A 12,056-nucleotide genomic window follows, 5' to 3' on the forward strand; every position below is an offset into this window, starting at 1 on the left:
GCCATGGAGCAGGGGTCGCTAAGAGTGTCAACCCCTAAGTGCCTTGGGCCCTGGTCTGTTGGTTGCCCCTATGTGTGTGTTGGGGGGTCCCTGAGAGGCCTGAGAGAGGGAGGCCCATCTCGGTGACTCCTCTATAGGACGCGCAGTCCCCTCCACCGCTGCTCCCAGGGCCACATCTTGATGTGATGTTGGGACTGGTGGAGCGGGTGTGTGTTGTGCCACTGAGCACACCCAGTCGGGCACGGCAGGCGGACCTCAGGAGGGGGCCAGGGGAGACGGGCAGAAGGCTGGGGCGGCAGTGAAACCGCATGTTATCTGTTTGAGCTCGGGGATTCAGGCCCGCTGGGACGGGTGGTTGTGGAGCCCAGTGTCCTGCTCTCGGCCCAGCAGGAGCCGCAGGGCAGGGAGCACTGAGAGGGGCCTTCATCAGGCCTGCACAGCGGAGTCGTCCTCGGAGTGACCACCCCACCAGACCACAGTGGGTCCCCTGCCTCCTTGGCCACCAGCCCTGGGAGGACGTCACTTCACCCGCCTGGCTGGCAGGGGCCTCGGGGAGCCTCGGGTTCGGCCTTCATTTTATAGATGATCCAGCCAAGGCCCAGATGGGTGACCAGCAGGGGATCTGAGAGCTGGGCAGAGAGGCGTGGGTTTAGGGGGTGGTGCTCCCTGGGGAGCTGGAAGTGATGGCACCCTCCCAGGCTCACCAAACACAAGCTTTTCATGAACTGAACAAAACACTCTTTGAAAACAGTCAGCGCTGTGCCCCAGAGACCACTCTGATCCCTGCTGCCCTTGGCCAAGGACAGCACAGCCAGGGATGAAGCGGGGACCTCCCCTCGGGCTGTGCCTTGATGAAAGATGCTTTCTACAAAATCCCATTCAGATGTGTTTTCATGTAAGAAACATTGTAAAAAACTCAGTTGTAGACTGGCCGCCTTCCGAATGAACACGAGAATCCCCGAGCTGTTTCCCTAACGAGGTTTTCGTCCTGGGCAAACTTTAGCACTGGTCTTTAATTGTCACTGAACTCCTGAACAGTCCCTGGGGAAGTGAGTTCCTTCCTGTCCCTGCTGGGTGGCCTTGAGCAAGCCACTTGGCAGCTCTGGGCCGCAGTTCCGTAATCTGCAACGTGAGGGATGGGAGCAGCCGGGCCCCCAGGCAGCGCCCCCTCCTCCTCACGGGCTTCTGCGCGTGGTCCGAGTTTTGTGGGCACTTCTTCCCTCGCTGAGGGGCTCTTCCTCTTCGCAGGGTGTGGCTCATGCCACTTTGTCAGGCTGCAAGCTACTGTGAGAGCTGCTCCGATTCCCACGCGTGTTCTGGCCTGAGGAGGAGCGTGGGGAGGATGCTGTGCCTATGTGACAGAGGCCTGCCCGGCAGACGCCGGCCCGCTGGCTTCCAGACGTGGCTGTGGGTGCCTCATGCCCCACTGGGCTGGTGTGTGAGGCGTGTCCAGCTCAGGCTGCCCTATAGCTGCCCAGAAAGGGTTTGTGGGAGGGGGTAGTCCTACCCTGGTGAGTCCATGGTGGTCTGCCGGCCCCAGGGAAGGCTTAGGAGCCCCAAGACCTGCCCTCTTGTCCCTCCGTTGTCCCTCTGTCGGCAGTGCCTGGCTCTGGTCTGGTTTGTCATGGGGGCCTGGGTACTCTCCCGCCCTCCCTGGGGCCTGCGGCCTTCCCCTGGGAAGGCGCTGGAGGGTTCGTCAGCCGGGCCAGCGTGAGTCACGCAGCGGTGACTGGCCGCTGAGGCATGGAAGGCCACTCCTTCCAGCCAAGGGTCGGAGCTTTTTTTTTGTTCTGGACCGGCTTTGTGGCTTTTACAAATTAAGCAGTTTTATCTTGTTCCAAGAGCTTGTATTTCAGCAGGGAGAGAGTCTCCAAGAAGGGAACTTTCCACTGGGGAGCTCCGTGGGGCTGGGAGGCTAGGAACAGGCCACGAGGGAGAGCTGCAGGAAGAGGGCGTGGACGTCTGTGCATGGTCATGAATGCAGGCCCAGGGTCCCGGAGGGGCTCAGCCACGCTGTTGCTGGACGTCTGTCCCCACCAGGGTCCACCCGATGCAGTACGGCACAGGGTAAAGCCCAGGTCCCCTTAGGGGTTTCCTGGGTCACCAGTGGGCAGGGAGCCGAGGCCCCCTGGAGGGCGGTACCTCAGCCCTCACCCCTCCCCCCTGTCCCTCGCTCTGCTGTCCCTGATGGCCTCTGCCGTCCCCTGGGAGTTCCTACCCCTGGTCGCGGGGTGCTCTCCGGTCTCAACCTCTGCAGTTCTGCTTTTTCATCTCCGATGTGAGAGGCCTGGCCTGACGCACTCCGCACCCACTTCCTGCCCGGCCCTGTGGGAACTCTGGTCCCTGTAGTGGTTTCCTGGGGCTGCCATCACCAAGTGCCACAAACTGGGTGTCTCAAAACACCAGACATTTCTTGTCTCGCCATTCTGGAGGCCAGAAGTCCGAAATCACGGCATCAGCAGGCCTGGTTCCTTCCGGAGGCTCCGAGGGGGAGCCTGCTTCTCGCCTCCGGCAGCTTCTGGCGGCTCCTGCAACCCTTGGCGTTCCTTGGCTCGTGGCCATATCACTCGATCTCTGCCTCTGTTGTCATGGGGCCTCCTTCTGTGCCCCAAATCTCCCTCTGTCTGTCTCTTATAAGGACAGTCTTTCTCGGCTTTAGGGCCCACTGGATAATCCAAGATGGTCGCATCTCAAGATCCTTAATTTCATAATGTCTGCAAAGACCCTTTTTCCAAATAGGCCGTGTTCATAGGCTCTGGGTGGATGTAAATTTTAGGGGCCACCTTTCACCCCCCTGTTGTCCCCGTGTGTCTGGATGCACAGAATGGTTCCATGTCCCAGACCCCTCGCTGGCCCCCTCTGGCCCTTTGGGGTGGCCGGCGGCCTTTTCCACTCGTTCCTGTGCTCCTGGTGAGGTGTCGGGGTCCGGCAGCCTCTGTGGGAATTCTGGGGGCAGCACGGAGCCGGCCCCTCCCCACCAGGCGTCTTCCTACCTGCCTGGAGCTTGTGGTTGTGAGGGGGAGGTCTCTCCTTGTGGTTTTGATTTGCATTTCCCCAATGCTTAGTGATGTTAAGCATCTCTTCACATTTATTGCTCATTTGCACATCTTCTTGCAGAAATGTCTGTTCAAGTCCTTTCCCTGTGTTTGATTTGGATGATTGTTTTTGTTGTTGCTGAGTGTTAGGAGATCTGTAGATTAATATCCAGATACTCATCCTGTATCTGAGCTACGATTTGCTGCCATTCCATGGATTGCCTTCCCACCACGTTGTTAGTGCCCTTTGATATGCAGTTTTTTGTTTTTTGAGATAGAGTCTCACTCTGTTCTCCAGGCTGGAGTGCAGTGGTGTGATCTCGGCTCACTGCAACCTCTGCCTCCTTGGTTCCAGAGATTCTCCTGCCTCAGCCTCCTGAGTAGTTGGGATTACAAGTGCCCACCACCAAGCCCAGCTAATTTTTGTATTTTTAGTAGAGACAGGGTTTCACCATGTTGGCCAAGTTGGTCTCGAACTCCTGACCTCAAGTGATCCGCCCGTCTCGGCCTCCCAAAGTGCTGGAATTACAGGCGTGAGTCACCACGCCCAGCTTGATATACAAATGTTTTAAACTTTGATAATGTTCCACTTTATCTATTTGTTCTTCTGTTGCCTGTGCTTTTGGCGCCATAACCAAGAAATCATTGCCAAATGCAACGTCATGAAGCTTTTCCCCTGTGTTTTCTTCTAAGAGTTTTGTGGTTTTAGCTCTTGAGTTCAGGTCTTTGATGCAGGTTGAGTTGATTTTTGCATGCGGTGTAAGGGCTGGTGCAGCCTCACGCTCTGGGCTCTTGATTCACTTCTCTTCTTTTCTCACACCCAGCTGGTTCTGCTGGGTGGCGGGGAGGAGTGGGGAAGTCCCGGGCTGGGCCTGCCCTATCATCCCCTCTCAGGCCAGCCAGGGAGTCTCAGCTCCTGCCCAGGACCTGGCTGGACATGCGCCCTACCAGAAAAGCCTGGGCCGCCTTTCTAGGCTGATGGCAGTGCCAGCCCGGGGCGTCCTGAGGCCTGCCCTGCAGACATGCCCTTCATCCTCGGTGGTGTGGCTGCCCGGCCTGCGTGTGAGACCAGCTGTCTGCTTCAGGGCGTGGAGGCTGAGTGTTTCCAGCCTGTCCCCTTGCTCGGCTCTCCCTCTGGGGTTGCCCCTGCAGCTCATCCTCTGCCTCTACTTCTGCCATCTGTGCCTTTGTCTGCTTCCTGTTTGAGGTGGTCATCCCTGCTGCTGCCCCTCATGATCTGGACAGGAGTCTCCATCCTGAAGCCACCACCCAAACCCCTGTGCCTCAGACCCCTCCTACCCACCACATGGGTTCCACTGTGACCAACTCAGCAGCTGATGAAGCTTCCCTTGGGGCTCTCCTAGCAACGGGGAGCTGGCCTGAGGCCTGGCCTCAGTCCCTAAGTGGAAGTGGGGTGTGAGGGTGTCAGCCTTTTTCTGCTGCCTGGTGCTCTAGGGGTTGGCTTGTCACTCCTGGAAGCACTTGCCATCCTTACACAGCACCCCACACCCTCCTCCCTGCCTCCTACCCCTTCTTCCAAGGGGTCATGTCTGCTTCCCTCCCCACCCAACCTCACCCACGTGGTCCGCCCAGCAGCCTTTGAACCCCAACATGACACAACAAACCTCCCTTGCTGGTCACTCATTCATTCATTCAGCATTGGGTGCGCCCTGTGGACTTGGTGCTGGGGTCTGATGGAGGGCAAACCAGACACAGTCCTTGCCCTCATGGGACTGCACCAATGCAAGACCACATCAGTACATGTGAAACATGGGAAGTGACAGGAGTGACAAAGGGGACCAGTGGCAGGACAGGACCTGGGGTTTGTAGGACCAGGTCAGGAGGACTGCCCTGGGGGGAGACCTTCAGGCTGAGCACAGAAGGGTGAGGAGTAAACCAGGCTCAAACCCGGCAGGCAAGCGGGGATCACTGCAGGCAACAGGCAATGTGTTCAAAGGCCCTGGGGCATGGGGGGCTGAGGCCCGCAGCAGGGCAGGAAGGGAGGCTGTGGTTGAAAGAGAATGACTGTCATGTTGTGAAATATACATTTGGTTTTCATCTCCATTTCCTGGCATACAACTCCTAAAATCTTTGGAATCTCCAAAGTGGTGTCTTTTTGAATGCCCATGATTGACAGACCAGCTGGCAGCCCCTAACCAGCTTTAGGATGGGGGCGGGTCCCAGGGAAGACTGGGTAGAATTACAAGGTTGAGACTTTCAGCCCCACCCTCCAACCTCCAGGTAGGCGAGAGGGGCTGAAGGTTAAGCTGATCATCAGTGGCCAGTGATTGAATCAATCATGCCTTCGTGATGAAGCCTCCATAAACACTCAGAAGGAGGGGGTTCGGGGAGCTTCTGGAGCATGTGGAGGCTTCTGGAGGGTGGAGCGCCTGGGGAGGGCATGGAAGCTCTGCATCCCTCCCCCATACCTTTCCCTACACCTCTCTTCATCTGTATGCTTTGTAATATCCTTTATAATAAACCAGTAAATTCCATAAGCCCCAGGAACATGTGTAAAAGAAAAAAAAGAATAATCCATAGCTGTTCTAGCAAGTTAATCTACCAGCACCGGCCTTCCTCTGCCAACCTTATCTCTGGCAATGCCCCCTCTCCTGGGCCACTGGGACCCCCCCGCCCCACCACCCCTCCTGTGGTGGTCTTGCTGGCTGCTGTCCTCAGGTTAGTTTATTTTTACCCGGCCTGCTTCCACCAGGGGCTGAGGCCTCCCTGCTCACTCCAGCTTCCTGGCCCATCTCTTGCTCCGGGCTCCCCGTCCACACCAAGTGGCCAGAGCTTCTGAAGCCGTTCGCCGTGTGCCCCTGCCTGGCCCCACGCATCCCACGTGGTGCTCCCCAGGGTCTCCCACTGGCAAGGGCATTGGCATGGGTTCTGGGGCTGCCTTTGTTCAAGCCCACCCTGACTGGGGGCCTGAGGGTCCCTGAGGGGATCCCGAAGGCCAGGGCAGGCAAGGCTGGCATGATCTGGGCGGTGGGGGCTGGGCATGGGAGGGGGTCGTGGGTGGGGAGATTCCTCTTAACCAGCGGCCCACGTTTGGAGACTGATTTGGGCTCCAGGCTACGCCTTGAAATTGGGACAGAGAGTGGCACAGATCTCAGCCCGGGAGCCTCCCTCTGCCTGTGGACGCCCTCATACCTCCATCCACGGAGCCACCCTCCTCTTTTTTTTTTTTTCTAAATGGGGAAACTCAGACTTGAGCACTGAATAAACAACACTCCCTCGAAATCAGCGAAGAGGCACTGGCTCTGAAACTTTGCCATGAAAACTTGAACATGCTCTTTGGACCGATTTGCTGGAACAGATGGGTGTGATGGGGCTGCGGGACTTTGGGTGGCAGGAGGCGTCCCCATGCCCAGGGCGTCCCTGTGCCCAGGGTTTCCCCGTGCCCTGGGTGTCCCCATGCCCAGGGTGTCCCCATGCCCGGGCACCGCCTCTCCCCACTTACCTAATCTCCCTCCACCAACAGGTGTCAGCTGTGAAATGCCTCCTGTGTGTGTCCTTTGGTTGAGTTCATCTTGTGCTCTTAAGTTCCTGTTAGACACAGGCTGCTTTAGTTCTTCTGGTGAATATTTTTTGTTGTTGTTGTCGTTGTTGTTTGATACGGTTTCTTACTCTGTCGCCCAGGCTGGAGTGCAGTGGCGAGATCTCGGCTCACTGCAACCTCCGCCTCCCATGTTCAAGCGATTCTCCTGCCTCAGCCTCTCAAATAGCTGGGATGACAGGCGCCCGCCACCATGCCTGGTTAATTTTTGTATTTTTAGTAGAGATGGGGTTTCACCATGTTGGTCAGGCTGGTCCCGATCTCCTGACCTCAAGTGATCCACCCAGCTCGGCCTCCCAAAGTGCTGGGATTATAGGCATGAGCCACCACACCTGGCCTATCTGGTGAATGTTTATTGGGGCCTACTATGTGCAGGCCCTCTCTTAGGTGCTTGGCCTGTAATGAGGAGCAATAAAGACACAGTCACTGATCACTTGTTACTTACAGTTGGAACCGAGAGTCAGGCAGCCCACAAATGAGCAAATCCATAGATGGTTTTAGACGAGGGCTGTGAAGATGCTGAGAACAGGTTGTTAGGGGTGCATATTTGTGTGTGTAGGGGGGATTAATGGAAGCCCTTCCTCAGTGGTAACACTGAGTTGAAGCTCTAATGACCAGAAGGACCCGGCCAGGCCAAAATCCAAGGGAGGAGCAACCCGGCAAAGGGAACGGCAGGTGTGAAGGGCCCGAGGTCGGAGCCTGGGGAAGGTGGGAGTGGCTGGAGAGTGTTGTCAGAGACGGCAGCGGTGACACCAGTGAGACAGGCAGGGCCAGGTTGTGCCAGGCCTTGGAGGCCCTGGCGAGGGCTTGATTTTATTCTCGCTATGGTGGGACCTCAGTGCCCTGTGGCTGCTGAGAATGGCCGGTGGCAGGCAGGGAGGCCTGCTAGAGGGGAGGCTGCTGCAGGCCCTGCAGTTGGAGAGGGAGGATCAGGATCTCTTTGGAGAGGAAGTTGGAGAGGGAGGATCTCTTCGATTGCTGGACGGACCCACCTGCCTGGCTTCCCCATCAGCATCCAGCAGAGGCCACTCGGACCCCCTCCTGTTGATGTGGGCTCTGAGTTTTGGGGCTGCTCTTGGCAATGGCGTGGGCTCAGCCAGGCTCTCGGGCAGCCTTTCCTGGATTCTTCCTCTGTCCTCCCCTGGGCAGTGTTTCTGTTTACCTGGAGAGGATGGGTGGGACTTGGGGACAACAGGGATTCAAAGAAGTCAGGAGTGGGGGTACCTATGCAGCTGGTTAAAGCCTAAAGCCTCGTGTCGGGAGCCCCGCTTGCCTCTCAGAGAGCACGTGGCTTGACCGTCCCAGGGACTGGGGGAGAGGCACGGCCATGCCTGTCCGGCAGCAGAAGGGAACCCCCAGGCCTGGGCCTCTCCGTTCTGTGGCCTCATCTTTCCTCGGGGTTGCACCGTCTCCCTCGCTGTCCCCGCCGCTCCAGTGTTCACGTGGCTGGTGGCCCTGTCTGGGCTTGGTCTCCCCCAGTCCGCCCTGCCCAGCCCCAAACAGCCTGTCCCTCCAGCTGGGAATCAGAGCTCCCCTGGAGTTCCAGGCAGCAGATTCGCGGCGGTGATACAGGGCTCTCAGCCACGCTGGTGATAAGGGCTCTCAGCCACGCTGGCGGGCCCTGCTGCTCTCAGGGGGATGGGTGTTGCTATTGACAAAGATTCAAGCACTACAGCTTCAGACTGGGGACAGTGGCTCATGCCTGCAATCCTAGAACTTCGGGAGGCCGAGGCAGGAGCATCAGTTGAACCCAGGAGTTCCAGACCAGGCTGGGCAACATAGCATGGCTTTGTCTTAATAAAAAATAAAATAATAATAAAAAGAACTACAGCTTCAGAATGATTGGCTTCAGCATGTTTATAAAGTCAAGGGTCTTCAGTGTCCTGGGCCGATGTCGCTGCGTCCGAGGGAGAGAGGAAGAGGCTGGGGTGATGGGCATGGGGGCTTGTGCTCCACCTGGGGTAGGTGGTCTTGGACTGTGCCTCTGATGTGTTTGTCGTGGCAGGGCGGTGTCCACTGAGGACTGGATGTTGAGGTGTGGGTGGGGGAGGTTCTGAAGCACTGGTGCCCCGAGATTGCAGAGAGGGCACCCGCCCAGCCTGGTCAGGGAGGCACGTGGCTGGGAGGAAGGGGAGAGGAACCCGGTTGCAGAAAGCCTTTCCTCCAGCAGGTGGCGCCGCAAGCTCTCGAGAGTCCAGCTCCTGCGGGGTTTGAATTTTCACTGAACTCATGGGAAGCGGCTGCCTGGGTGTAGTTTCCGCCAACTGTGGCTGCTCACTGCGGGCGAGGGAAGTGGCGAGTGCAGAGAATGAGAAGCACCAGAGGGTAGAGGACCACCCCCCGCACAGGCACGGGGGTGCTTCCTTCCCTGCACAGGCACGGGGGCCTGAGCCCTTGGGGTTCCTGTCCTAACTGGGCAGGGAAAGGGAGGGTTGGAAGCTCAGTTAGGGGGAAAGGGAGGGGTCTCCTGCCATCTCTTTTATTTTATTTTTCCTATTTTTGGTTGATATGTTTCAATCTTTTACATTTTTGCAACTTTTTGCCATAAAAGTTTTCAAAGACAGAAAAGATGAAAGAGGGCTGGGCGTGGTGGCTCGTGGCTGTAATCCCAGCGCTTTGGGAGGTTGAGCTAGGAGGATCACTTGAGCCCAGGAGTTCAAGACCAGCCTGGGCAACAGGAGTTCAAGACCAGCCTGGGCAACATAGTGAGATCCCATCTCTATAAATAATACAAAAAATTAGTCAGGCATGGTGGTGCAGGCTTGTAGTCCCAGTTACTCGGAAGGTTGAGGTGACAGAATTGTTTGAACCTGGGAGGTTGAGACTGCAGTGAGCTGGGATTGTGCCACTGCACTCCAGCCTGGGTGACAGAACAAGACCTTGTCTCAAAAACAAAACAAAACAAAACCACAAAAAAGAAACCATGAAAGATTCTAAAGTAAACACCCATGCACCTACCACCTAGATTCCACAGTAACCATTTTGCTGTTTACTTCACCACAAATCCATCTGGCCACCAGAATCCATGCTGGTTTTGATGCACTTAAAATAAGCTGCAGAAATCAGCACACAACATCCTGTCAACGCCTCAGTTTGCATTTCATTAACTAGAGTCCGGCATTTGTCTGTGATTGTTTTTGTTTTTCTTTGAAGTAAAATTTATATACCCTGAGATGCACAGGTGTGAAATGTTCCGTCCTTTGAATTTTAACAAATGCATCCACGTATATCCCAGCCTGACCAGAACATAGAACATCACTATCACCCCAGAAAGTTCCTCATTCCCCTCCAGGCGCATCACAGCCCCCTTCTCCCCCGGGGCAACCACAATTGTGCTTTTTTTCCACCATGAAATAATTTTGCCAGTTTGAGTGTTTCTTCGAGCTACCCATGTTGCTGCAGGTGCCAGCGATTTGTTCTGTTTTATTGCTGAGTAACATCCACTGTGTGAACATTCTGTGGGTTTTTAGCCATTCTCTTGTTGAAAGACCTCTGGCTGTTTCCACCTGGAGGCTCTTATGAGTAAACCTGTTATGATGGTTCTTCTTGTACAAGTTTTTCTGGGCGTATAGGCATTCATTTATTCTGTAGAAATACCTAGGGTAGGTATAGGGTAGGTATATGTTTAGTTTTATAAGAAACTGCCAGATCTTTTCCCAAAGTGGCCCTTCCATTTCACACTCCCACCAGCAATGGATACGAGTTCCAGTTGCTCCACATCCTGGCCAACATTTGGTGCTGTCACTCTGTGAAATCTTAGTCATTCTGGTGGGTGTGTAGTGGTGTCTCATTATGGCTTTAATTTGCATTGGCCTGATGACTAATGCGGTTAAGCACATTTTCATGATTGGCTCTTCATATATTTTTCCTTTGTGAAATGTCTTTTCAAATCTGTTGCTCATTTTAAAATTGGGTTACTTGACTTTTTCTTCTGGATACTGATCTTTTGTCAGATATGTGTTTTGCAAATATTTTATTCCAGTCTGTGGCTTGCCTGTTCATTTTGTTTTCTTCTTCAAGAACGAGGTCTCGCTATATTGCCCAAGCAGGTCTGAAACTCCTGGGTTCAAGCTGTCCTCCTGCCTCTGCCTCCCTAAGAGCTGGTTTTACAGTCAAGAGCCACCATGCCCGGCCTGTTCATTTTCTTAATGGTATTTTCCAATAAGCAAAAGTGTGTCACTTTAATTTTTGTGAAGTCTAATTTAACAAACTCCTTTCTCTGTGGTTCTCTCTCTGTGTTCTTTGTAGGAAATCTTTGCCTACCCTGCCAAGTTGCAAAGATATTTATGTTTTCCTCTGGAAGGCTTAGAGTTATATAGCTTCTATGAATTAACTTTTGTACACAGTGTGAGGTAGCGGGTCAGGGTTCGCTTTGTTGTCATTTTATGTGTCTATTCAGTTGTTCCAAAATTCATTTTTTAAGGTTTTGTTTTGTATTTCCTTGGTGACTTATGAGGTTGCACAATTTTCCAAGATGTTTATTGGTCATTTACATATTTTCCTTTGTAAAATTATCTGTCCAAATCTTACCTCTTTTTAAAAATTGTGTTGTTTCAAGATTGAGTGATTTCTGAAGGCTTCATTTTATAATGCTTGAAAGAACGAACACCTGTTCCCCAACTACAGGCTTCTGCTCTTTGTTCTACAGCTTTTCAGTGGGGTAAGACTTGGGTTTTGTTTTATTGCTGCTTTGTTGCTTTTTTATTTGATTATTTCCCCATGGTACTTATTTAAAAAAAAGAATTATGTTGTTTCATACGTTTTTTATATATTCTGGATGTAAGTCCTTTATCAGATATATGTATCATAAATGTTTTTTTTTCATATTGTTCCTTTCTTTTTGGTTTTCTTAATGATGTTATTTAATGAGCAAGAGTATTTTGTTTTCATAAAGTCCAGTTTATCAACTTTTTCCAGTTTTGATTTATGATTTTTATGACCTATGCAGGAAATCTTTGCCTACACTAAAGTCAAAAGAAGTTCTCCTATTTTCTAAAAATTTTATAGTTGTATATTCTATGATTTCTTTTATTTTTAAATTTTTTTTAAATTTTAAAATTTTTTAACCTTTTATAGCTGTCAGAATGTTCTAGGATCCATTTTAAATCAGTTTTTGTATTTGGTTTGAGGTCAGGGTTAATTCTCATTTTTCTGCACTCATATCTAGTTCTTGCACCATTTGTTAAAAAGACATACCTTACTCTGTTGAATTACCTGATGCCTTTGCTAAAAATCATTGACTGTATATGTGGTCCTATATTAGTATATGTACGTATATACATATAGGCCCTATGTTGACTGTGTATGTGGTACCATCATAGCTCACTGCAGCCTGAACTCCTGGACTTAAGCAATCCTCCCACCTCAGCCTCCTAAATGGCAGGGACTATAGGCACATGCTACCACACCAAGCTAATTTTTAATTTTTAAGATTTTTTGTACAGATGGGGTCTCATTATGTT

The 12,056-nt window shown here is 52.9% G+C and overlaps 1 protein-coding gene across 4 annotated transcripts in view; it reads left to right on the top strand.

The window, feature by feature from the left end:
* The window catches only part of SEPTIN9 (septin 9), a 211,500-nt gene that overhangs the window by 39,652 nt on the left and 159,792 nt on the right, over positions 1-12,056 (top strand). The window lies entirely within an intron of this gene.

The sequence above is a fragment of the Papio anubis genome, chromosome 17 (assembly GCF_008728515.1).
Source record: "Papio anubis isolate 15944 chromosome 17, Panubis1.0, whole genome shotgun sequence".
Classification (NCBI taxonomy): Eukaryota; Metazoa; Chordata; class Mammalia; order Primates; family Cercopithecidae; genus Papio; species Papio anubis.